General features: G+C 45.9%; 4 non-coding genes across 4 annotated transcripts; all 4 read right to left on the bottom strand.

Moving 5' to 3' along the window:
• Window positions 1-1,266: 1,266 nt before the first annotated feature.
• Window positions 1,267-1,349, bottom strand: TRNAL-CAG (transfer RNA leucine (anticodon CAG)). The gene has a single exon. It is a non-coding gene; the product is annotated as a tRNA-Leu (tRNA).
• Window positions 1,350-7,341: 5,992 nt separating this feature from the next.
• On the bottom strand, window positions 7,342-7,424 carry TRNAL-CAG (transfer RNA leucine (anticodon CAG)). Its single transcript has one exon. It is a non-coding gene; the product is annotated as a tRNA-Leu (tRNA).
• A 5,989-nt stretch (window positions 7,425-13,413) lies between these two features.
• On the bottom strand, window positions 13,414-13,496 carry TRNAL-CAG (transfer RNA leucine (anticodon CAG)). Its single transcript has one exon. It is a non-coding gene; the product is annotated as a tRNA-Leu (tRNA).
• A 12,040-nt stretch (window positions 13,497-25,536) lies between these two features.
• Window positions 25,537-25,619, bottom strand: TRNAL-CAG (transfer RNA leucine (anticodon CAG)). The gene has a single exon. It is a non-coding gene; the product is annotated as a tRNA-Leu (tRNA).
• Window positions 25,620-26,671: the final 1,052 nt, after the last annotated feature.

Raw genomic sequence — 26,671 nt, 5'->3', positions numbered from 1 at the left:
CAACTTCAGGAAATTAGTGCAAGCAACGGACAATAGATCTTATCGATAATTTACAGAAACTGTTGACATTGTTTTTGATACGGGTGCTTGGAAAAAAAAAGTCAAAAAATGTATCCACCTCGCAAAAGACACTTGTCAGAAGTGGGATTCGAACCCACGCCTTCAAAGGAGACTGCAACCTGAACACAGCACCTTAGACCACTCGGCCATCCTGACACTTGTAACACTGCACTGATGCTCAATTTCCAGCTTATAAACCAAAATGAGTGCCATGTACTGAGTGAATGTTATTTAATGTCCTCTGTATTTTCAATTCCAGACCTTCCTGCTCAGGGAAACAGTGGGATCTGAAGCTGATGAAGGAGAGAGGATGGATCATCCTGACAGTGGATCCGGTGGTGACTGCTACTAATTCTCAATCATCTACTACAGGGGGTGTGGACATGCAGAATTTGGAGCCAGTTCAAGATTCAGATCAGGAGGTGCCTGGCTCCATACCAATCAACTCAGTGCCTCTGAGACAAGGACTTGAACGGTACAGTTTGAGTCCTCGACCGCCATGCTCAACGCGGCTGCAAGGATTCGGGGTGGATTGACTGAATGTGGTATTTATTGTTGTGTACTATTGTTGTATACTGGTTTAGTATAGTATCTTTTTTTTGAGCAGCTATGTTTGTTTTGTATTGGTTAAGGAGAAATGTTGTGTTCGTCATGGGCACGCCTATGATGCACACCAAGGGAGGTAGGGAGTGTTAGTCTCCCCGAGTTTTGGAGTTGGATGGTAGGCGCGGTGACGTGGAACCGGAGAGAATAAAAGGTCAGGGAAGGTGTTCCTCGTGGCCAATGACTCTATATTATTCTTTGTGTATTTATTAAAACTTATCTGCGAAACAGGCACCGTGTGTGCACGATGCAAAACACCCCTCCCATGCCCTGAATACAGAAGTTAAAAACCAGCTGTGATTGGGACGCAGGGGACCCTGGTGCCACTGAACCTTCGGCACTGTGAACCTGCTGAACTATTGACAGCTGCGCTCTTGATATGTAGGGTCGAAACTTTTATCTCTGCCACACTATCACGATTTGTTGAAGATGCTGTGATTTACCGCTTTACCGATTTACTGCGATTTAGCCAACTTCAGGAAATTAGTGCAAGCAACGGACAATAGATCTTATCGATAATTTACAGAAACTGTTGACATTGTTTTTGATACGGGTGCTTGGAAAAAAAAAGTCCAAAAATGTATCCACCTCGCAAAAGACACTTGTCAGAAGTGGGATTCGAACCCACGCCTCCAAAGGAGACTGCGACCTGAACGCGGCACCTTAGACCACTCGGCCATCCTGACACTCTTGACACTGCACTGATGGCTCAATTTCCAGCTTATAAACCAAAATGAGTGCCATGTACTGAGTGAATGTTGTTTAATGTCCTCTGTATTTTCAATTCCAGACCTTCCTGCTCAGGGAAACAGTGGGATCTGAAGCTGATGAAGGAGAGAGGATGGATCATCCTGACAGTGAATCCGGTGGTGACTGCTACTAATTCTCAATCATCGACTACTTGGGGTGTGGACATGCAGAAGTTTGAACCAGTGCACATGGCCGGTGGTGACTGCTACTAATTCTCAATCATCTACTACAGGGGGTGTGGACATGCAGAATTTGGAGCCAGTTCAAGATTCAGATCAGGAGGTGCCTGGCTCCATACCAATCAACTCAGTGCCTCTGAGCAAGGACTTGAACGGTACAGTTTGAGTCCTCGACCGCCATGTTCAACGCGGCTGCAAGGATTCGGGGTGGATTGACTGAACGTGGCATTTCTTGTTGTGTACTATTCTTGTATACTGGATTAGTATAGTATCTTTTTTTTGAGCAGCTATGTTTGTTTTGTATTGGTTAAGGAGAAATGTTGTGTTCGTCATGGGCACGCCTATGATGCACACCAAGGGAGGTAGGGAGTGTTAGTCTCCCCCGAGTTTTGGAGTTGGATGGTAGGCGCGGTGACGTGGAACCGGAGAGAATAAAAGGCCAGGGAAGGTGTTCCTCGTGGAAAATGACTCCATATTATTCTCTGTGTATTTATTAAAACTTCTCTGCAAAACAGGCACTGTGTGTGCACGACGCAACACCCCCACCCCTCGCATCCCCTGAATACAGAAGTTAAAAACCAGCTGTGATTGGGACGCAGGGGACCCTGGTGCCACTGAACCTTCTGCACTGTGAACCTGCTGAACTATTGACAGCTGCGCTTTTGATATGTGGGGTCGAAACCTTTATCTCGGCCCCTCTATCACGATTTGTTGAAGATGCTGTGATTTCCTGCTTTACCGATTTACTGCGATTTAGCCAACTTCAGGCAATTAGTGCAAGCAACGGAAAATAGATCTTATCGATAATTTACAGAAACTGTTGACATTGTTTTTGATACGGTGCTTGGGAAAAAAAAGTCCAAAAATGTATCCACCTCGCAAAATACACTTGTCAGAAGTGGGATTTGAACCCACACCTCCAAGGGAAGCTGCAACCTGAACGCAGCGACTTAGACCACTCGGCCATCCTCACACTCTTCACAGCTCCCTCATGGCTCAATTTCGAGCGTATAAACCAAAATGAGAGCCATGTACTGAGTGAATGTTGTTTAATGTCCTCTGTATTTTCAATTCCAGCACTTCCTGCTCAGGGAAACAGTGGGATCTGAAGCTGATGAAGGAGAGAGGATGGATCATCCTGACAGTGAATCCGGTGGTGACTGCTACTAATTCTCAATCATCGACTACATGGGGTGTGGACATGCTGAATTTTGAGCCAGTGCACATGGCCGGTGGTGACTGCTACTAATTCTCAATCATCTACTACAGGGGGTGTGGACATGCAGAATTTGGAGCCAGTTCAAGATTCAGATCAGGAGGTGCCTGGCTCCATACCAATCAACTCAATGCCTCTGAGACAAGGACTTGAACGGTACAGTTTGAGTCCTCGACCGCCATGCTCAACGCGGCTGCAAGGATTCGGGGTGGATTGACTGAATGTGGCATTTCTTGTTGTGTATTATTCTTGTATACTGGATTAGTATAGTATCTTTTTTTTGAGCAGCTATGTTTGTTTTGTATTGGTTAAGGAGAAATGTTGTATTCGTCATGGGCACGCCTATGATGCACACCAAGGGAGGTAGGGAGTGTTATTCTCCCCCGAGTTTTGGAGTTGGATGGTAGGCGCGGTGACGTGGAACCGTAGAGAATAAAAGGTCAGGGAAGGTGTTCCTCGTGGCCAATGACTCTATATTATTCTCTGTGTATTTATTAAAACTTATCTGCGAAACAGGCACCGTGTGTGCACGATGCAACACACCCCTCCCATGCCCTGAATACAGAAGTTAAAAACCAGCTGTGATTGGGACGCAGGGGACCCTGGTGCCACTGAACCTTCTGCACTGTGATCCTGCTGAACTATTGACAGCTGCGCTCTTGATATGTAGGGTCGAAACCTTTATCTCTGCCCCTCTATCACGATTTGTTGAAGATGCTGTGATTTCCCGCTTTACCGATTTACTGCGATTTAGCCAACTTCAGGAAATTAGTGCAAGCAACGGACAATAGATCTTATCGATAATTTACAGAAACTGTTGACATTGTTTTTGATACGGGTGCTTGGAAAAAAAAAGTCCAAAAATGTATCCACCTCGCAAAAGACACTCGTCAGAAGTGGGATTCGAACCCACACCTCAAAAGAAGACTGTGACCTGAACGCAGAGCCTTAGACCACTTGGCCATCCTGACACTCTTGGCACTGCACTGATGGCTCAATTTCCAGCTTATAAACCAAAATGAGTGCCATGTACTGAGTGAATGTTGTTTAATGTCCTCTGTATTTTCAATTCCAGACCTTCCTGCTCAGGGAAACAGTGGGATCTGAAGCTGATGAAGGAGAGAAGATGGATCATCCTGACAGTGGATCCGGTGGTGATTGCTACTAATTCTCAATCATCTACTACATGGGGTGTGGACATGCTGAATTTTGAGCCAGTGCACATGGCCGGTGGTGACTGCTACTAATTCTCAATCATCTACTACAGGGGGTGTGGACATGCAGAATTTGGAGCCAGTTCAAGATTCAGATCAGGAGGTGCCTGGCTCCATACCAATCAACTCAGTGCCTCTGAGACAAGGACTTGAACGGTACAGTTTGAGTCCTCGACCGCCATGCTCAACGCGGCTGCAAGGATTCGGGGTGGATTGACTGAATGTGGCATTTCTTGTTGTGTACTATTCTTGTATACTGGATTAGTATAGTATCTTTTTTTTGAGCAGCTATGTTTGTTTTGTATTGGTTAAGGAGAAATGTTGTGTTTGTCATGGGCACGCCTATGATGCACACCAAGGGAGGTAGGGAGTGCTAGTCTCCCCCGAGTTTTGGAGTTGGATGGTAGGCGCGGTGACGTGGAACCGGAGAGAATAAAAGGTCAGGGAAGGTGTTCCTCGTGGCCAATGACTCTATATTATTCTCTGTGCATTTATTAAACCTTATCTGCGAAACAGGCACCGTGTGTGCACGATGCAACACACCCCTCCCATGCCCTGAATACAGAAGTTAAAAACCAGCTGTGATTGGGACGCAGGGGACCCTGGTGCCACTGAACCTTCTGCACTGTGATCCTGCTGAACTATTGACAGGTGAGCTCTTGATATGTAGGGTCGAAACCTTTATCTCTGCCCCTCTATCACGATTTGTTGAAGATGCTGTGATTTCCCGCTTTACCGATTTACTGCGATTTAGCCAACTTCAGGAAATTAGTGCAAGCAACGGACAATAGATCTTATCGATAATTTACAGAAACTGTTGACATTGTTTTTGATACGGGTGCTTGGAAAAAAAAAGTCCAAAAATGTATCCACCTCGCAAAAGACACTCGTCAGAAGTGGGATTCGAACCCACGCCTCCAAATGAGACTGCAACCTGAACGCAGTGCCTTAGACCACTCGGCCATCCTGACACTCGTGACACTGCACTGATGGCTCAATTTCCAGCTTATAAACCAAAATGAGTGCCATGTACTGAGTGAATGTTGTTTAATGTCCTCTGTATTTTCAATTCCAGACCTTCCTGCTCAGGGAAACAGTGGGATCTGAAGCTGATGAAGGAGAGAGGATGGATCATCCTGACAGTGGATCCGGTGGTGACTGCTACTAATTCTCAATCATCTACTACATGGGGTGTGGACATGCTGAATTTTGAGCCAGTGCACATGGCCGGTGGTGACTGCTACTAATTCTCAATCATCTACTACAGGGGGTGTGGACATGCAGAATTTGGAGCCAGTTCAAGATTCAGATCAGGAGGTGCCTGGCTCCATACCAATCAACTCAGTGTCTCTGAGACAAGGACTTGAACGGTACAGATTGAGTCCTCGACTGCCATTCTCAACGCGGCTGCAAGGATTCAGGGTGGATTGACTGAATGTGGCATTTCTTGTTGTGTACTATTCTTGTATACTGGTTTAGTATAGTATCTTTTTTTTGAGCAGCTATGTTTGTTTTGTATTGGTTAAGGAGAAATGTTGTGTTCGTCATGGGCACGCCTATGATGCACACCAAGGGAGGTAGGGAGTGTTAGTCTCCCCCAAGTTTTGGAGTTGGATGGTAGGCGCGGTGACGTGGAACCGGAGAGAATAAAAGGTCATGGAAGGTGTTCCTCGTGGCCAATGACTCTATATTATTCTCTGTGTATTTATTAAAACTTATTTGCGAAACAGGCACTGTGTGTGCACGATGCAACACACCCCTCCCGTGCCCTGAATACAGAAGTTAAAAACCAGCTGTGATTGGGACGCAGGGGACCCTGGTGCCACTGAACCTTCTGCACTGTGAACCTGCTGAACTATTGACAGCTGTGCTTTTGATATGTAGGGTCGAAACCTTTATCTCGGCCCCTCTATCACGATTTGTTGAAGATGCTGTGATTTCCTGCTTTACCGATTTACTGCGATGTAGCCAACTTCAGGCAATTAGTGCAAGCAACGGACAATAGATCTTATCGATAATTTACAGAAACTGTTGACATTGTTTTTGATAAGGGTGCTTGGAAAAAAAAAGTCCAAAAATGTATCCAGCTCGCAAAAGACACTTGTCAGAAGAGGGGTTTGAACCCACATCTCCAAGGGAGACTGTGACCTGAATGGAGCACCTTGGACCACCCGGCCATCCTGACACTCTTGACACCAGACTGATGGCTCAATTTTCAGCTTATAAACCAAAATGAGTGCCATGTACTGAGTGAATGTTATTTAATGTCCTCTGTTTTTTCAATTCCAGACCTTCCTGCTCAGGGAAACAGTGGGATCTGAAGCTGATGAAGGAGAGAGGATGGATCATCCTGACAGTGGACCCTGTGGTGACTGCTACTAATTCTCAATCATCTACTACATGGGGTGTGGACTTGCAGAATTTTGAGCCAGTGCATATGGCCGGTGGTGACTGCTACTAATTCTCAATCATCTACTACAGGGGGTGTGGACATGCAGAATTTGGAGCCAGTTCAAGATTCAGATCAGGAGGTGCCTGGCTCCATACCAAGCAACTCAGTGCCTCTGAGACAAGGACTTGAACGGTACAGTTTGAGTCCTCGACCGCCATGCTCAACGCGGCTGCAAGGATTCGGGGTGGATTGACTGAATGTGGTATTTATTGTTGTGTACTATTCTTGTATACTGGATTAGTATAGTATCTTTTTTTTGAGCAGCTATGTTTGTTTTGTATTGGTTAAGGAGAAATGTTGTGTTCGTCATGGGCACGCCCATGATGCACACCAAGGGAGGTAGGGAGTGTTAGTCTCCCCCGAGTTTTGGAGTTGGATGGTAGGTGCGGTGATGTGGAATCGGAGAGAATAAAAGGTAGGGGAAGGTGTTCCTCGTGGCTAAAGACTCCATATTATTCTTTGTGTATTTATTAAAACTTCTCTGCAAAACAGGCACTGTGTGTGCACGACGCAACACCCCCACCCCTCCCATCCCCTGAATACAGAAGTTAAAAACCAGCTGTGATTGGGACGCAGGGAACCCTGGTGCCACTGAACCTTCTGCACTGTGAACCTGCTGAACTATTGACAGCTGCGCTTTTGATATGTAGGGTCGAAACTTTTATCTCGGCCCCTCTATCACGATTTGTTGAAGATGCTGTGATTTCCTGCTTTACCGATTTACTGCGATTTAGCCAACTTCAGGCAATTAGTGCAAGCAACGGAAAATAGATCTTATCGATAATTTACAGAAACTGTTGACATTGTTTTTGATACGGTGCTTGGGAAAAAAAAGACCAAAAATGTATCCACCTCGCAAAAGACACTTGTCAGAAGTGGGATTCGAACCCACGCCTCCAAAGGAGACTGCGACCTGAACGCAGCGCCTTAGACCACTCGGCCATCCTGACACTCTTGACACTGCACTGATGGCTCAATTTCCAGCTTATAAACCAAAAGGAGTGCCATGTACTGAGTGAATGTTGTTTAATGTCCTCTGTATTTTCAATTCCAGACCTTCCTGCTCAGGGAAACAGTGGGATCTGAAGCTGATGAAGGAGAGAGGATGGATCATCCTGACAGTGGATCCGGTGGTGACTGCTACTAATTCTCAATCATCGACTACATGGGGTGTGGACATGCTGAATTTTGAGCCAGTGCACATGGCCGGTGGTGACTGCTACTAATTCTCAATCATCTACTACAAGGGGTGTGGACATGAAGAATTTGGAGCCAGTTCAAGATTCAGATCAAGAGGTGCCTGGCTCCATACCAATCAACTCAGTGCCTCTGAGAGAAGGACTTGAACGGTAGAGTTTGAGTCCTCGACCGCCATGCTCAACGCGGCTGCAAGGATTCAGGGTGGATTGACTGAATGTGGCATTTCTTGTTGTGTACTGTTCTTGTATACTGGATTAGTATAGTATCTTTTTTTTGAGCAGCTATGTTTGTTTTGTATTGGTTAAGGAGAAATGTTGTGTTCGTAATGGGCACGCCTATGATGCACACCAAGGGAGGTAGGGAGTGTTAGTCTCCCCTGAGTTTTGGAGTTGGATGGTAGGCGCGGTGACGTGGAACCGGAGAGAATAAAAGGTCAGGGAAGGTGTTCCTCGTGGCCAATGACTCTATATTATTCTCTGTGTATTTATTGAAACTTATCTGCGAAACAGGCAACGTGTGTGCACGATGCAACACACCCCTCCCATGCCCTGAATACAGAAGTTAAAAACCAACTGTGATTGGGACGCAGGGGACCCTGGTGCCACTGAACCTTCTGCACTGTGAACCTGCTGAACTATTGACAGCTGCGCTCTTGATATGTAGGGTCGAAACCTTTATCTCTGCCCCTCTATCACGATTTGTTGAATATGCTGTGATTTCCCGCTTTACCGATTTACTGCGATTTAGCCAACTTCAGGAAATTAGTGCAAGCAACGGACAATAGATCTTATCGATAATTTACAGAAACTGTTGACATTGTTTTTGATACGGGTGCTTGGAAAAAAAAAGTCCAAAAATGTATCCACCTCGCAAAAGACACTCGTCAGAAGTGGGATTCGAACCCACACTTCAAAAGAAGACTGTGACCTGAACGCAGAGCCTTAGACCACTTGGCCATCCTGACACTCTTGGCACTGCACTGATGGCTCAATTTCCAGCTTATAAACCAAAATGAGTGCCATGTACTGAGTGAATGTTGTTTAATGTCCTCTGTATTTTCAATTCCAGACCTTCCTGCTCAGGGAAACAGTGGGATCTGAAGCTGATGAAGGAGAGAAGATGGATCATCCTGACAGTGGATCCGGTGGTGATTGCTACTAATTCTCAATCATCTACTACATGGGGTGTGGACATGCTGAATTTTGAGCCAGTGCACATGGCCGGTGGTGACTGCTACTAATTCTCAATCATCTACTACAGGGGGTGTGGACATGCAGAATTTGGAGCCAGTTCAAGATTCAGATCAGGAGGTGCCTGGCTCCATACCAATCAACTCAGTGCCTCTGAGACAAGGACTTGAACGGTACAGTTTGAGTCCTCGACCGCCATGCTCAACGCGGCTGCAAGGATTCGGGGTGGATTGACTGAATGTGGCATTTCTTGTTGTGTACTATTCTTGTATACTGGATTAGTATAGTATCTTTTTTTTGAGCAGCTATGTTTGTTTTGTATTGGTTAAGGAGAAATGTTGTGTTTGTCATGGGCACGCCTATGATGCACACCAAGGGAGGTAGGGAGTGCTAGTCTCCCCCGAGTTTTGGAGTTGGATGGTAGGCGCGGTGACGTGGAACCGGAGAGAATAAAAGGTCACGGAAGGTGTTCCTCGTGGCCAATGACTCTATATTATTCTCTGTGCATTTATTAAACCTTATCTGCGAAACAGGCACCGTGTGTGCACGATGCAACACACCCCTCCCATGCCCTGAATACAGAAGTTAAAAACCAGCTGTGATTGGGACGCAGGGGACCCTGGTGCCACTGAACCTTCTGCACTGTGATCCTGCTGAACTATTGACAGCTGAGCTCTTGATATATAGGGTCGAAACCTTTATCTCTGCCCCTCTATCACGATTTGTTGAAGATGCTGTGATTTCCCGCTTTACCGATTTACTGCGATTTAGCCAACTTCAGGAAATTAGTGCAAGCAACGGACAATAGATCTTATCGATAATTTACAGAAACTGTTGACATTGTTTTTGATACGGGTGCTTGGAAAAAAAAAGTCCAAAAATGTATCCACCTCGCAAAAGACACTCGTCAGAAGTGGGATTCGAACCCACACCTCGAAAGGAAACTGCAACCTGAACGCAGCGCCTTAGACCACTTGGCCATCCTGACACTCTTGACACTGCACTGATGGCTCAATTTCCAGCTTATAAACCAAAATGAGTGCCATGTACTGAGTGAATGTTGTTTAATGTCCTCTGTATTTTCAATTCCAGACCTTCCTGCTCAGGGAAACAGTGGGATCTGAAGCTGATGAAGGAGAGAGGATGGATCATCCTGACAGTGGATCCGGTGGTGATTGCTACTAATTCTCAATCATCTACTACATGGGGTGTGGACATGCTGAATTTTGAGCCAGTGCACATGGCCGGTGGTGACTGCTACTAATTCTCAATCATCTACTACAGGGGGTGTGGACATGCAGAATTTGGAGCCAGTTCAAGATTCAGATCAGGAGGTGCCTGGCTCCATACCAATCAACTCAGTGCCTCTGAGACAAGGACTTGAACGGTACAGTTTGAGTCCTCGACCGCCATGCTCAACGCGGCTGCAAGGATTCGGGGTGGATTGACTGAATGTGGCATTTCTTGTTGTGTACTATTCTTGTATACTGGATTAGTATAGTATCTTTTTTTGGAGCAGCTATGTTTGTTTTGTATTGGTTAAGGAGAAATGTTGTGTTCGTCATGGGCACGCCTATGATGCACACCAAGGGAGGTAGGGAGTGTTAGTCTCCCCCGAGTTTTGGAGTTGGATGGTAGGCGCGGTGACGTGGAACCGGAGAGAATAAAAGGCCAGGGAAGGTGTTCCTCGTGGCCAATGACTCTATATTATTCTCTGTGTATTTATTAATACTTATCTGCGAAAAAGGCACCATGTGTGCACGATGCAACACACCCCTCCCATGCCCTGAATACAGAAGTTAAAAACCAGCTGTGATTGGGACGCAGGGGACCCTGGTGAAACTGAACCTTCTGCACTGTGAACCTGCTGAACTATTGACAGCTGCGCTCTTGATATGTAGGGTCAAAACCTTTATCTCTGCTCCTCTATCACGATTTGTTGAAGATGCTGTGATTTCCCGCTTTACCGATTTACTGCGATTTAGCCAACTTCAGGAAATTAGTGCAAGCAACGGACAATAGATCTTATCGATAATTTACAGAAACTGTTGACATTGTTTTTGATACGGGTGCTTGGAAAAAAAAGTCAAAAAATGTATCCACCTCGCAAAAGACACTTGTCAGAAGTGGGATTCGAACCCACGCCTCCAAATGAGACTGCAACCTGAACGCAGTGCCTTAGACCTCTCGGCCATCCTGACACTCGTGACACTGCACTGATGGCTCAATTTCCAGCTTATAAACCAAAATGAGTGCCATGTACTGAGTGAATGTTGTTTAATGTCCTCTGTATTTTCAATTCCAGACCTTCCTGCTCAGGGAAACAGTGGGATCTGAAGCTGATGAAGGAGAGAGGATGGATCATCCTGACAGTGGATCCGGTGGTGACTGCTACTAATTCTCAATCATCTACTACATGGGGTGTGGACATGCTGAATTTTGAGCCAGTGCACATGGCCGGTGGTGACTGCTACTAATTCTCAATCATCTACTACAGGGGGTGTGGACATGCAGAATTTGGAGCCAGTTCAAGATTCAGATCAGGAGGTGCCTGGCTCCATACCAATCAACTCAGTGTCTCTGAGACAAGGACTTGAACGGTACAGATTGAGTCCTCGACTGCCATTCTCAACGCGGCTGCAAGGATTCAGGGTGGATTGACTGAATGTGGCATTTCTTGTTGTGTACTATTCTTGTATACTGGTTTAGTATAGTATCTTTTTTTTGAGCAGCTATGTTTGTTTTGTATTGGTTAAGGAGAAATGTTGTGTTCGTCATGGGCACGCCTATGATGCACACCAAGGGAGGTAGGGAGTGTTAGTCTCCCCCAAGTTTTGGAGTTGGATGGTAGGCGCGGTGACGTGGAACCGGAGAGAATAAAAGGTCATGGAAGGTGTTCCTCGTGGCCAATGACTCTATATTATTCTCTGTGTATTTATTAAAACTTATTTGCGAAACAGGCACTGTGTGTGCACGATGCAACACACCCCTCCCGTGCCCTGAATACAGAAGTTAAAAACCAGCTGTGATTGGGACGCAGGGGACCCTGGTGCCACTGAACCTTCTGCACTGTGAACCTGCTGAACTATTGACAGCTGTGCTTTTGATATGTAGGGTCGAAACCTTTATCTCGGCCCCTCTATCACGATTTGTTGAAGATGCTGTGATTTCCTGCTTTACCGATTTACTGCGATGTAGCCAACTTCAGGCAATTAGTGCAAGCAACGGACAATAGATCTTATCGATAATTTACAGAAACTGTTGACATTGTTTTTGATAAGGGTGCTTGGAAAAAAAAAGTCCAAAAATGTATCCAGCTCGCAAAAGACACTTGTCAGAAGAGGGGTTTGAACCCACATCTCCAAGGGAGACTGTGACCTGAATGGAGCACCTTGGACCACCCGGCCATCCTGACACTCTTGACACCAGACTGATGGCTCAATTTTCAGCTTATAAACCAAAATGAGTGCCATGTACTGAGTGAATGTTATTTAATGTCCTCTGTATTTTCAATTCCAGACCTTCCTGCTCAGGGAAACAGTGGGATCTGAAGCTGATGAAGGAGAGAGGATGGATCATCCTGACAGTGGACCCTGTGGTGACTGCTACTAATTCTCAATCATCTACTACATGGGGTGTGGACTTGCAGAATTTTGAGCCAGTGCATATGGCCGGTGGTGACTGCTACTAATTCTCAATCATCTACTACAGGGGGTGTGGACATGCAGAATTTGGAGCCAGTTCAAGATTCAGATCAGGAGGTGCCTGGCTCCATACCAAGCAACTCAGTGCCTCTGAGACAAGGACTTGAACGGTACAGTTTGAGTCCTCGACCGCCATGCTCAACGCGGCTGCAAGGATTCGGGGTGGATTGACTGAATGTGGTATTTATTGTTGTGTACTATTCTTGTATACTGGATTAGTATAGTATCTTTTTTTTGAGCAGCTATGTTTGTTTTGTATTGGTTAAGGAGAAATGTTGTGTTCGTCATGGGCACGCCCATGATGCACACCAAGGGAGGTAGGGAGTGTTAGTCTCCCCCGAGTTTTGGAGTTGGATGGTAGGTGCGGTGATGTGGAATCGGAGAGAATAAAAGGTAGGGGAAGGTGTTCCTCGTGGCTAAAGACTCCATATTATTCTTTGTGTATTTATTAAAACTTCTCTGCAAAACAGGCACTGTGTGTGCACGACGCAACACCCCCACCCCTCCCATCCCCTGAATACAGAAGTTAAAAACCAGCTGTGATTGGGACGCAGGGGACCCTGGTGCCACTGAACCTTCTGCACTGTGAACCTGCTGAACTATTGACAGCTGCGCTTTTGATATGTAGGGTCGAAACTTTTATCTCGGCCCCTCTATCACGATTTGTTGAAGATGCTGTGATTTCCTGCTTTACCGATTTACTGCGATTTAGCCAACTTCAGGCAATTAGTGCAAGCAACGGAAAATAGATCTTATCGATAATTTACAGAAACTGTTGACATTGTTTTTGATACGGTGCTTGGGAAAAAAAAGACCAAAAATGTATCCACCTCGCAAAAGACACTTGTCAGAAGTGGGATTCGAACCCACGCCTCCAAAGGAGACTGCGACCTGAACGCAGCGCCTTAGACCACACGGCCATCCTGACACTCTTGACACTGCACTGATGGCTCAATTTCCAGCTTATAAACCAAAAGGAGTGCCATGTACTGAGTGAATGTTGTTTAATGTCCTCTGTATTTTCAATTCCAGACCTTCCTGCTCAGGGAAACAGTGGGATCTGAAGCTGATGAAGGAGAGAGGATGGATCATCCTGACAGTGGATCCGGTGGTGACTGCTACTAATTCTCAATCATCGACTACATGGGGTGTGGACATGCTGAATTTTGAGCCAGTGCACATGGCCGGTGGTGACTGCTACTAATTCTCAATCATCTACTACAAGGGGTGTGGACATGAAGAATTTGGAGCCAGTTCAAGATTCAGATCAAGAGGTGCCTGGCTCCATACCAATCAACTCAGTGCCTCTGAGACAAGGACTTGAACGGTAGAGTTTGAGTCCTCGACCGCCATGCTCAACGCGGCTGCAAGGATTCAGGGTGGATTGACTGAATGTGGCATTTCTTGTTGTGTACTGTTCTTGTATACTGGATTAGTATAGTATCTTTTTTTTGAGCAGCTATGTTTGTTTTGTATTGGTTAAGGAGAAATGTTGTGTTCGTAATGGGCACGCCTATGATGCACACCAAGGGAGGTAGGGAGTGTTAGTCTCCCCTGAGTTTTGGAGTTGGATGGTAGGCGCGGTGACGTGGAACCGGAGAGAATAAAAGGTCAGGGAAGGTGTTCCTCGTGGCCAATGACTCTATATTATTCTCTGTGTATTTATTGAAACTTATCTGCGAAACAGGCAACGTGTGTGCACGATGCAACACACCCCTCCCATGCCCTGAATACAGAAGTTAAAAACCAACTGTGATTGGGACGCAGGGGACCCTGGTGCCACTGAACCTTCTGCACTGTGAACCTGCTGAACTATTGATATGTAGGGTCGAAACCTTTATCTCTGCCCCTCTATCACGATTTGTTGAATATGCTGTGATTTCCCGCTTTACCGATTTACTGCGATTTAGCCAACTTCAGGAAATTAGTGCAAGCAACGGACAATAGATCTTATCGATAATTTACAGAAACTGTTGACATTGTTTTTGATACGGGTGCTTGGAAAAAAAAATTCCAAAAATGTATCCACCTCGCAAAATACACTTGTCAGAAGTGGGATTTGAACCCACACCTCCAAGGCAGGCTGCGACCTGAACGCAGCACCTTAGAACACTCGGCCATCCTGACACTCTTGACACTGCACTGATGGCTCAATTACCAGCTTATAAACCAAAAGGAGTGCCATGTACTGAGTGAATGTTGTTTAATGTCCTCTGTATTTTCAATTCCAGACCTTCCTGCTCAGGGAAACAGTGGGATCTGAAGCTGATGAAGGAGAGAGGATGGATCTTCCTGACAGTGAATCCGGTGGTGACTGCTACTAATTCGCAATCATCGACTACATGGGGTGTGGACATGCTGAATTTTGAGCCAGTGCACATGGCCGGTGGTGACTGCTACTAATTCTCAATCATCTACTACAAGGGGTGTGGACATGAAGAATTTGGAGCCAGTTCAAGATTCAGATCAGGAGGTGCCTGGCTCCATACCAATCAACTCAGTGCCTCTGAGACAAGGACTTGAACGGTACAGTTTGAGTCCTCGACCGCCATGCTCAACGCGGCTGCAAGGATTCGGGGTGGATTGACTGAATGTGGCATTTCTTGTTGTGTACTATTCTTGTATACTGGATTAGTATAGTATCTTTTTTTTTAGCAGCTATGTTTGTTTTGTATTGGTTAAGGAGAAATGTTGTGTTCGTCATGGGCACGCCTATGATGCACACCAAGGGAGGTAGGGAGTGTTAGTCTCCCCCGAGTTTTGGAGTTGGATGGTAGGCGCGGTGACGTGGAACCGGAGAGAATAAAAGGTCAGGGAAGGTGTTCCTCGTGGCCAATGACTCTATATTATTCTCTGTGTATTTATTAAAACTTATCTGCGAAACAGGCACCGTGTGTGCACGATGCAACACACCCCTCCCATGCCCTGAATACAGAAGTTAAAAACCAGCTGTGATTGGGACGCAGGGGACCCTGGTGCCACTGAACCTTCTGCACTGTGATCCTGCTGAACTATTGACAGCTGCGCTCTTGATATGTAGGGTCGAAACCTTTATCTCTGCCCCTCTATCACGATTTGTTGAAGATGCTGTGATTTCCCGCTTTACCGATTTACTGCGATTTAGCCAACTTCAGGAAATTAGTGCAAGCAACGGACAATAGATCTTATCGATAATTTACAGACACTGTTGACATTGTTTTTGATACGGGTGCTTGGAAAAAAAAAGTCCAAAAATGTATCCACCTCGCAAAAGACACTTGTCAGAAGTGGGATTCGAACCCACGCCTCGAAAGGAGACTGTGACCTGAACGCAGCACCTTAGACCACTTGGACATCCTGACACTCTTGACACTGCACTGATGGCTCAATTTCCAGCTTATAAACCAAAATGAGTGCCATGTACTGAGTGAATGTTGTTTAATGTCCTCTGTATTTTCAATTCCAGACCTTCCTGCTCAGGGAAACAGTGGGATCTGAAGCTGATGAAGGAGAGAGGATGGATCATCCTGACAGTGGATCCGGTGGTGACTGCTACTAATTCTCAATCATCTATTACATGGGGTGTGGACATGCTGAATTTTGAGCCAGTGCACATGGCCGGTGGTGACTGCTACTAATTCTCAATCATCTACTACAGGGGGTGTGGACATGCAGAATTTGGAGCCAGTTCAAGATTCAGATCAGGAGGTGCCTGGCTCCATACCAATCAACTCAGTGCCTCTGAGACAATGACTTGAATGGTACAGTTTGAGTCCTCGACCGCCATGCTCAACGCGGCTGCAAGGATTCGGGGTGGATTGACTGAATGTGGCATTTCTTGTTGTGTACTATTCTTGTATACTGGTTTAGTATAGTATCTTTTTTTTTAGCAGCTATGTTTGTTTTGTATTGGTTAAGGAGAAATGTTGTGTTCGTCATGGGCACGCCCATGATGCACACCAAGGGAGGTAGGGAGTGTTAGTCTCCCCCGAGTTTTGGAGTTGGATGGTAGGTGCGGTGATGTGGAATCGGAGAGAATAAAAGGTAGGGGAAGGTGTTCCTCGTGGCCAAAGACTCCATATTATTCTTTGTGTATTTATTAAAACTTCTCTGCAAAACAGGCACTGTGTGTGCACGACGCAACACCCCCACCCCTCCCATCCCCTGAATACAGAAGTTAAAAACCAGGTCTGATTGGGACGCAGGGGACCCTGGTGCCACTGAACCTTCTGCACTGTGAACCTGCTGAACTATTGACAGCTGCGCTTTTGATATGTAGGGTCGAAACCTTTATCTCGGCCCCTCTATCACGATTTGTTGAAGATGCTGTGATTTCCTGCTTTACCGATTTACTGCGATTTAGCCAACTTCAGGCAATTAGTGCAAGCAACGGAAAATAGATCTTATCGATAATTTCCAGAAACTGTTGACATTGTTTTTGATACGGTGCTTGGGAAAAAAAAGTCCAAAAATGTATCCACCTCGCAAAATACACTTGTCAGAAGTGGGATTTGAACCCACACCTCCAAGGGAGGCCGCGACCTGAACGCAGCACCTTAGACCACTCGGCCATCCTGACACTCTTCACACTTTGCTCATGGCTCAATTTCGAGCGTATAAACCAAAATGAGTGCCATGTACTGAGTGAATGTTATTTAATGTCCTCTGTATTTTCAATTCCAGACCTTCCTGCTCAGGGAAACAGTGGGATCTGAAGCTGATGAAGGAGAGGATGGATCATCCTGACAGTGGATCCGGTGGTGACTGATACTAATTCTCAATCATCTACTACATGGGGTGTGGACATGCTGAATTTTGAGCCAGTGCACATGGCCGGTGGTGACTGCTACTAATTCTCAATCATCTACTACAGGGGGTGTGGACATGCAGAATTTGGAGCCAGTTCAAGATTCAGATCAGGAGGTGCCTGGCTCCATACCAATCAACTCAGTGCCTCTGAGACAAGGACTTGAACGGTACAGTTTGAGTCCTCGACCGCCATGCTCAACGCGGCTGCAAGGATTCGGGGTGTATTGACTGAATGTGGCATTTCTTGTTGTGTACTATTCTTGTATACTGGTTTAGTATAGTATCTTTTTTTTTAGCAGCTATGTTTGTTTTGTATTGGTTAAGGAGAAATGTTGTGTTCGTCATGGGCACGCCTATGATGCACACCAAGGGAGGTAGGGAGTGTTAGTCTCCCCCGAGTTTTGGAGTTGGATGGTAGGCGCTGTGACGTGGAACCGGAGAGAATAAAAGGTCAGGGAAGGTGTTCCTCGTGGCCAATGACTCTATATTATTCTCTGTGTATTTATTAAAACTTATTTGCGAAACAGGCACTGTGTGTGCACGATGCAACACACCCCTCCCAAGCCCAGAATACAGAAGTTAAAAACCAGCTGTGATTGGGACGCAGGCGACCCTGGTGCCACTGAACCTTCTGCACTGTGAACCTGCTGAACTATGGACAGCTGTGCTTTTGATATGTAGGGTCGAAACCTTTATCTCGGCCCCTCTATCACGATGTGTTGAAGATGCTGTGATTTCCTGCTTTACCGATTTACTGCGATTTAGCCAACTTCAGGCAATTAGTGCAACCAACGGACAATAGATCTTATCGATAATTTACAGAAACTGTTGACATTGTTTTTGATAAGGGTGCTTGGAAAAAAAAGTCAAAAAATGTATCCACCTCGCAAAGACACTTGTCAGAAGAGGGGTTTGAACCCACGTCTCCAAGGGAGACTGTGACCTGAATGCAGCACCTTAGACCACCCGGCCATCCTGACACTAGACTGACGGCTCAATTTCCAGCTTATAAACCAAACTGAGTGCCATGTACTGAGTGAATGTTATTTAATGTCCTCTGTATTTTCATTTCCAGACCTTCCTGCTCAGGGAAACAGTGGGATCTGAAGCTGATGAAGGAGAGAGGATGGATCATCCTGACAGTGGACCCTGTGGTGACTGCTACTAATTCTCAATCATCTACTACATGGGGTGTGGACTTGCAGAATTTTGAGCCAGTGCATATGGCCGGTGGTGACTGCTACTAATTCTCAATCATCTACTACAGGGGGTGTGGACATGCAGAATTTGGAGCCAGTTCAAGATTCAGATCAGGAGGTGCCTGGCTCCATACCAATCAACTCAGTGCCTCTGAGACAAGGACTTGAACGGTACAGTTTGAGTCCTCGACCGCCATGCTCAACGCGGCTGCAAGGATTCGGGGTGGATTGACTGAATGTGGTATTTATTGTTGTGTACTATTCTTGTATACTGGATTAGTATAGTATCTTTTTTTTGAGCAGCTATGTTTGTTTTGTATTGGTTAAGGAGAAATGTTGTGTTCGTCATGGGCACGCCCATGATGCACACCAAGGGAGGTAGGGAGTGTTAGTCTCCCACGAGTTTTGGAGTTGGATGGTAGGTGCGGTGATGTGGAATCGGAGAGAATAAAAGGTAGGGGAAGGTGTTCCTCATGGCTAAAGACTCCATATTATTCTTTGTGTATTTATTAAAACCCTTCTGCAAAACAGGCACTGTGTGTGCACAACGCAACACCCCCACCCCTCCCATCCCCTGAATACAGAAGTTAAAAACCAGCTGTGATTGGGACGCAGGGGACCCTGGTGCCACTGAACCTTCTGCACTGTGAACCTGCTGAACTATTGACAGCTGCGCTCTTGATATGTAGGGTCAAAACCTTTATCTCTGCTCCTCTATCACGATTTGTTGAAGATGCTGTGATTTCCCGCTTTACCGATTTACTGCGATTTAGCCAACTTCAGGAAATTAGTGCAAGCAACGGACAATAGATCTTATCGATAATTTACAGAAACTATTGACATTGTTTTTGATACGGGTGCTTGGAAAAAAAAAGTCCAAAAATGTATCCACCTCGCAAAAGACACTTGTCAGAAGCGGGATTCTAACCCACGCCTCCAAATGAGACTGCAACCTGAACGCAGTGCCTTAGACCACTCGGCCATCCTGACACTTGTGACACTGCACTGATGGCTCAATTTCCAGCTTATAAACCAAAATGAGTGCCATGCACTGAGTGAATGTTGTTTAATGTCCTCTGTATTTTCAATTCCAGACCTTCCTGCTCAGGGAAACAGTGAGATCTGAAGCTGATGAAGGAGAGAGGATGGATCATCCTGACAGTGGATCCGGTGGTGACTGCTACTAATTCTCAATCATCTACTACATGGGGTGGGACATGCTGAATTTTGAGCCAGTGCACATGGCCGGTGGTGACTGCTACTAATTCTCAATCATCTACTACAGGGGGTGTGGACATGCAGAATTTGGAGCCAGTTCAAGATTCAGATCAGGAGGTGCCTGGCTCCATACCAATCAACTCAGTGCCTCTGAGACAAGGACTTGAACGGTACAGATTGAGTCCTCGACTGCCATGCTCTACGCGGCTGCAAGGATTCAGGGTGGATTGACTGAATGTGGCATTTCTTGTTGTGTACTATTCTTGTATACTGGTTTAGTATAGTATCTTTTTTTTGAGCAGCTATGTTTGTTTTGTATTGGTTAAGGAGAAATGTTGTGTTCGTCATGGGCACGCCTATGATGCACACCAAGGGAGGTAGGGAGTGTTAGTCTCCCCCAAGTTTTGGAGTTGGATGGTAGGCGCGGTGACGTGGAACCGGAGAGAATAAAAGGTCATGGAAGGTGTTCCTCGTGGCCAATGACTCTATATTATTCTCTGTGTATTTATTAAAACTTATTTGCGAAACAGGCACTGTGTGTGCACGATGCAACACACCCCTGCCGTGCCCTGAATACAGAAGTTAAAAACCAGCTGTGATTGGGACGCAGGGGACCCTGGTGCCACTGAACCTTCTGCACTGTGAACCTGCTGAACTATTGACAGCTGTGCTTTTAATATGTAGGGTCGAAACCTTTATCTCGGCCCCTCTATCACGATTTGTTGAAGATGCTGTGATTTCCTGCTTTACCGATTTACTGCGATTTAGCCAACTTCAGGCAATTAGTGCAAGCAACGGACAATAGATCTTATCGATAATTTACAGAAACTGTTGACAATGTTTTTGATACAGTGTTTGGGAAAAAAAAGTCCAAAAATGTATCCAGCTCGCAAAAGACACTTGTCAGAAGAGGGATTTGAACCCACACCTCCAAGGGAGGCTGCGAATTGAACGCTGCGCCTTAGACCACTCGGCCATCCTGACACTCTTCACACCTCCCTCATGGCTCAATTTCGAGCGTATAAACCAAAATGAGTGCCATGTACTGAGTGAATGTTGTTTAATGTCCTCTGTATTTCAATTCCAGACCTTCCTGCTCAGGGAAACAGTGGGATCTGAAGCTGATGAAGGAGAGAGGATGGATCATCCTGACAGTGGACCCTGTGGTGACTGCTACTAATTCTCAATCATCCACTACATGGGGTGTGGACTTGCAGAATTTTGAGCCAGTGCATATGGCCGGTGGTGACTGCTACTAATTCTCAATCATCTACTACAGGGGGTGTGGACATGCAGAATTTGGAGCCAGTTCAAGATTCAGATCAGGAGGTGCCTGGCTCCATACCAATCAACTCAGTGCCTCTGAGACAAGGACTTGAACGGTACAGTTTGAGTCCTCGACCGCCATGCTCAACGCGGCTGCAAGGATTCGGGGTGGATTGACTGAATGTGGTATTTATTGTTGTGTACTATTCTTGTATACTGGATTAGTATAGTATCTTTTTTTTGAGCAGCTATGTTTGTTTTGTATTGGTTAAGGAGAAATGTTGTGTTCGTCATGGGCACGCCTATGATGCACACCAAGGGAGGTAGGGAGTGTTAGTCTCCCCTGAGTTTTGGAGTTGGATGGTAGGCGCGGTGACGTGGAACCGGAGAGAATAAAAGGTCAGGGAAGGTGTTCCTCGTGGCCAATGACTCTATATTATTCTCTGTGTATTTATTAAAACGTATCTGCGAAACAGGCACCGTGTGTGCACGATGCAACACACCCCTCCCATGCCCTGAATACAGAAGTTAAAAACCAACTGTGATTGGGACGCAGGGGACCCTGGTGCCACTGAAACTTCTGCACTGTGAACCTGCTGAACTATTGACAGCTGCGCTCTTGATATGTAGGGTCGAAACCTTTATCTCTGCCCCTCTATCACGATTTGTTGAAGATGCTGTGATTTCCCGCTTTACCGATTTACTGCGATTTAGCCAACTTCAGGAAATTAGTGCAAGCAACGGACAATAGATCTTATCGATAATTTACAGAAACTGTTGACATTGTTTTTGATACGGGTGCTTGGAAAAAAAAAAGTCCAAAAATGTATCCACCTCGCAAAAGACACTTGTCAGAAGAGGGATTCGAACCCACGCCTCCAAAGGAGACTGCTATCTGAACGCAGCGCCTTAGACCACTCGGCCATCCTGACACTCTTGACACTGCACTGATGGCTCAATTTCCAGCTTATTAACCAAAATGAGTGCCATGTACTGAGTGAATGTTGTTTAATGTCCTCTGTATTTTCAATTCCAGACCTTCCTGCTCAGGGAAACAGTGGGATCTGAAGCTGATGAAGGAGAGAGGATGGATCATCCTGACAGTGAATCCGGTGGTGACTGCTACTAATTCGCAGTCATCGACTACTTGGGGTGTGGACATGCAGAAGTTTGAGCCAGTGCACATGGCCGGTGGTGACTGCTACTAATTCTCAATCATCTACTACAAGGGGTGTGGACATGCAGAATTTGGAGCCAGTTCAAGATTCAGATCAGGAGGTGCCTGGCTCCATACCAATCAACTCAGTGCCTCTGAGAGAAGGACTTGAACGGTACAGTTTGAGTCCTCGACCGCCATGCTCAACGCGGCTGCAAGGATTCGGGGTGGATTGACTGAATGTGGCATTTCTTGTTGTGTACTATTCTTGTATACTGGATTAGTATAGTATCTTTTTTTTGAGCAGCTATGTTTGTTTTGTATTGGTTAAGGAGAAATGTTGTGTTCGTCATGGGCACGCCTATGATGCACACCAAGGGAGGTAGGGAGTGTTAGTCTCCCCTGAGTTTTGGAGTTGGATGGTAGGCGTGGTGACGTGGAACCGGAGAGAATAAAAGGTCAGGGAAGGTGTTCCTCGTGGCCAATGACTCTATATTATTCTCTGTGTATTTATTAAAACTTATCTGCGAAACAGGCACCGTGTGTGCACGATGCAACAAACCCCTCCCATGCCCTGAATACAGTAGTTAAAAACCAACTGTGATTGGGACGCAGAGAACCCAGGTGCCACTGAACCTTCTGCACTGTGAACCTGCTGAACTATTGACAGCTGCGCTCTTGATATGTAGGGTCGAAATCTTTATCTCTGCCCCTCTATCATGATTTGTTAAAGATGCTGTGATTTCCCGCTTTACCGATTTACTGCGATTTAGCCAACTTCAGGAAATTAGTGCAAGCAACGGACAATAGATCTTATCGATAATTTACAGAAACTGTTGACATTGTTTTTGATACGGGTGCTTGGAAAAAAAAAAGTCCAAAAATGTATCCACCTCGCAAAAGACACTTGTCAGAAGAGGGATTCGAACCCACACCTCCAAAGGAGACTGCAACCTGAACGCAGCGCCTTAGACCACTCGGCCATCCTGACACTCTTGACACTGCACTGATGGCTCAATTTCCAGGTTATAAACCAAAATGAGTGCCATGTACTGAGTGAATGTTGTTTAATGTCCTCTGTATTTTCAATTCCAGACCTTCCTGCTCAGGGAAACAGTGGGATCTGAAGCTGATGAAGGAGAGAGGATGGATCATCCTGACAGTGAATCCGGTGGTGACTGCTACTAATTCGCAGTCATCGACTACTTGGGGTGTGGACATGCAGAAGTTTGAGCCAGTGCACATGGCCGGTGGTGACTGCTACTAATTCTCAATCATCTACTACAAGGGGTGTGGACATGCAGAATTTGGAGCCAGTTCAAGATTCAGATCAGGAGGTGCCTGGCTCCATACCAATCAACTCAGTGCCTCTGAGACAAGGACTTGAACGGTACAGTTTGAGTCCTCGACCGCCATGCTCAACGCGGCTGCAAGGATTCGGGGTGGATTGACTGAATGTGGCATTTCTTGTTGTGTACTATTCTTGTATACTGGATTAGTATAGTATCTTTTTTTTGAGCAGCTATGTTTGTTTTGTATTGGTTAAGGAGAAATGTTGTGTTCGTCATGGGCACGCCTATGATGCACACCCAGGGAGGTAGGGAGTGCTAGTCTCCCCCGAGTTTTGGAGTTGGATGGTAGGTACGGTGACGTGGAACCGGAGAGAATAAAAGGTCAGGGAAGGTGTTCCTCGTGGCCAATGACTCTATATTATTCTCTGTGTATTTATTAAAACTTATCTGCGAAACAGGCACCGTGTGTGCACGATGCAACACACCCCTCCCATGCCCTGAATACAGAAGTTAAAAACCAGCTGTGATTGGGACGCAGGGGACCCTGGTGCCACTGAACCTTCTGCACTGTGATCCTGCTGAACTATTGACAGCTGCGCTCTTGATATGTAGGGTCGAAACCTTTATCTCTGCCCCTCTATCACGATTTGTTGAAGATGCTGTGATTTCCCGCTTTACCGATTTACTGCGATTTAGCCAACTTCAGGAAATTAGTGCAAGCAACGGAGAATAGATCTTATCGATAATTTACAGAAACTGTTGACATTGTTTTTGATACGGGTGCTTGGAAAAAAAAGAGTCCAAAAATGTATCCACCTCGCAAAAGACACTTGTCAGAAGTGGGATTCGAACCCACGCCTCGAAAGGAGACTGCGACCTGAACGCAGCACCTTAGACCACTTGGCCATCCTGACACTCTTGACACTGCACTGATGGCTCAAATTACAGCTTATAAACCAAAATGAGTGCCATGTACTGAGTGAATGTTGTTTAATGTCCTCTGTATTTTCAATTCCAGAACTTCCTGCTCAGGGAAACAGTGGGATCTGAAGCTGATGAAGGAGAGAGGATGGATCATCCTGACAGTGGACCCTGTGGTGACTGCTACTAATTCTCAATCATCTACTACATGGGGTGTGGACTTGCAGAATTTTGAGCCAGTGCATATGGCCGGTGGTGACTGCTACTAATTCTCAATCATCTACTACAGGGGGTGTGGACATGCAGAATTTGGAGCCAGTTCAAGATTCAGATCAGGAGGTGCCTGGCTCCATACCAATCAACTCAGTGCCTCTGAGACAAGGACTTGAACGGTACAGTTTGAGTCCTCGACCGCCATGCTAAACGCGGCTGCAAGGATTCGGGGTGGATTGACTGAATGTGGTATTTATTGTTGTGTACTATTCTTGTATACTGGATTAGTATAGTATATTTTTTTTGAGCAGCTATGTTTGTTTTGTATTGGTTAAGGAGAAATGTTGTGTTCGTCATGGGCACGCCCATGATGCACACCAAGGGAGGTAGGGAGTGTTAGTCTCCCCCGAGTTTTGGAGTTGGATGGTAGGTGCGGTGATGTGGAATCGGAGAGAATAAAAGGTAGGGGAAGGTGTTCCTCGTGGCTAAAGACTCCATATTATTCTTTGTGTATTTATTAAAACTTCTCTGCAAAACAGGCACTGTGTGTGCACAACGCAACACCCCCACCCCTCCCATCCCCTGAATACAGAAGTTAAAAACCAGCTGTGATTGGGACGCAGGGGACCCTGGTGCCACTGAACCTTCTGCACTGTGAACCTGCTGAACTATTGACAGCTGCGCTTTTGATATGTAGGGTCGAAACCTTTATCTCGGCCCCTCTATCACGATTTGTTGAAGATGCTGTGATTTCCCGCTTTACCGATTTACTGCGATTTAGCCAACTTCAGGAAATTAGTGCAAGCAACGGACAATAGATCTTATCGATAATTCACAGAAACTGTTGACATTGTTTTTGATAAGGGTGCTTGGAAAAAAAAAGTCCAAAAATGTATCCACCTCGCAAAAGACACTTGTTAGAAGTGGGATTCGAACCCACGCCTCCAAGGGAGACTGCGACCTGAACGCAGCGCCTTAGACCACTCGGCCATCCTGACACTTGTGACACTGCACTGATGGCTCAATTTCCAGCTTATAAACCAAAATGAGTGCCATGTACTGAGTGAATGTTGTTTAATGTCCTCTGTATTTTCAATTCCAGACCTTCCTGCTCAGGGAAACAGTGGGATCTGAAGCTGATGAAGGAGAGAGGATGGATCATCCTGACAGTGGATCCGGTGGTGACTGCTACTAATTCTCAATCATCTACTACATGGGGTGTGGACATGCTGAATTTTGAGCCAGTGCACATGGCCGGTGGTGACTGCTACTAATTCTCAATCATCTACTAAAAGGGGTGTGGACATGCAGAATTTGGAGCCAGTTCAAGATTCAGATCAGGAGGTGCCTGGCTCCATACCAATCAACTCAGTGCCTCTGAGACAAGGACTTGAACGGTACAGTTTGAGTCCTCGACCGCCATGCTCAACGCGGCTGCAAGGATTCGGGGTGTATTGACTGAATGTGGCATTTCTTGTTGTGTACTATTCTTGTATACTGGTTTAGTATAGTATCTTTTTTTTTAGCAGCTATGTTTGTTTTGTATTGGTTAAGGAGAAATGTTGTGTTCGTCATGGGCACGCCTATGATGCACACCAAGGGAGGTAGGGAGTGTTAGTCTCCCCCGAGTTTTGGAGTTGGATGGTAGGCGCGGTGACGTGGAACCGGAGAGAATAAAAGGTCAGGGAAGGTGTTCCTCGTGGCCAATGACTCTATATTATTCTCTGTGTATTTATTAAAACTTATTTGCGAAACAGGCACTGTGTGTGCACGATGCAACACACCCCTCCCATGCCCAGAATACAGAAGTTAAAAACCAGCTGTGATTGGGACGCAGGGGACCCTGGTGCCACTGAACCTTCTGCACTGTGAACCTGCTGAACTATGGACAGCTGTGCTTTTGATATGTAGGGTCGAAACCTTTATCTCGGCCCCTCTATCACGATTTGTTGAAGATGCTGTGATTTCCTGCTTTACCGATTTACTGCGATTTAGCCAACTTCAGGCAATTAGTGCAAGCAACGGAAAATAGATCTTATCGATAATTTCC

Source organism: Pleurodeles waltl, unplaced genomic scaffold, assembly GCF_031143425.1.
Source record: "Pleurodeles waltl isolate 20211129_DDA unplaced genomic scaffold, aPleWal1.hap1.20221129 scaffold_39, whole genome shotgun sequence".
Taxonomy (NCBI): Eukaryota; Metazoa; Chordata; class Amphibia; order Caudata; family Salamandridae; genus Pleurodeles; species Pleurodeles waltl.
The sequence above is the reverse complement of the archived record's forward strand: the minus strand, read 5'-3'. Positions and strand labels throughout refer to the sequence as shown.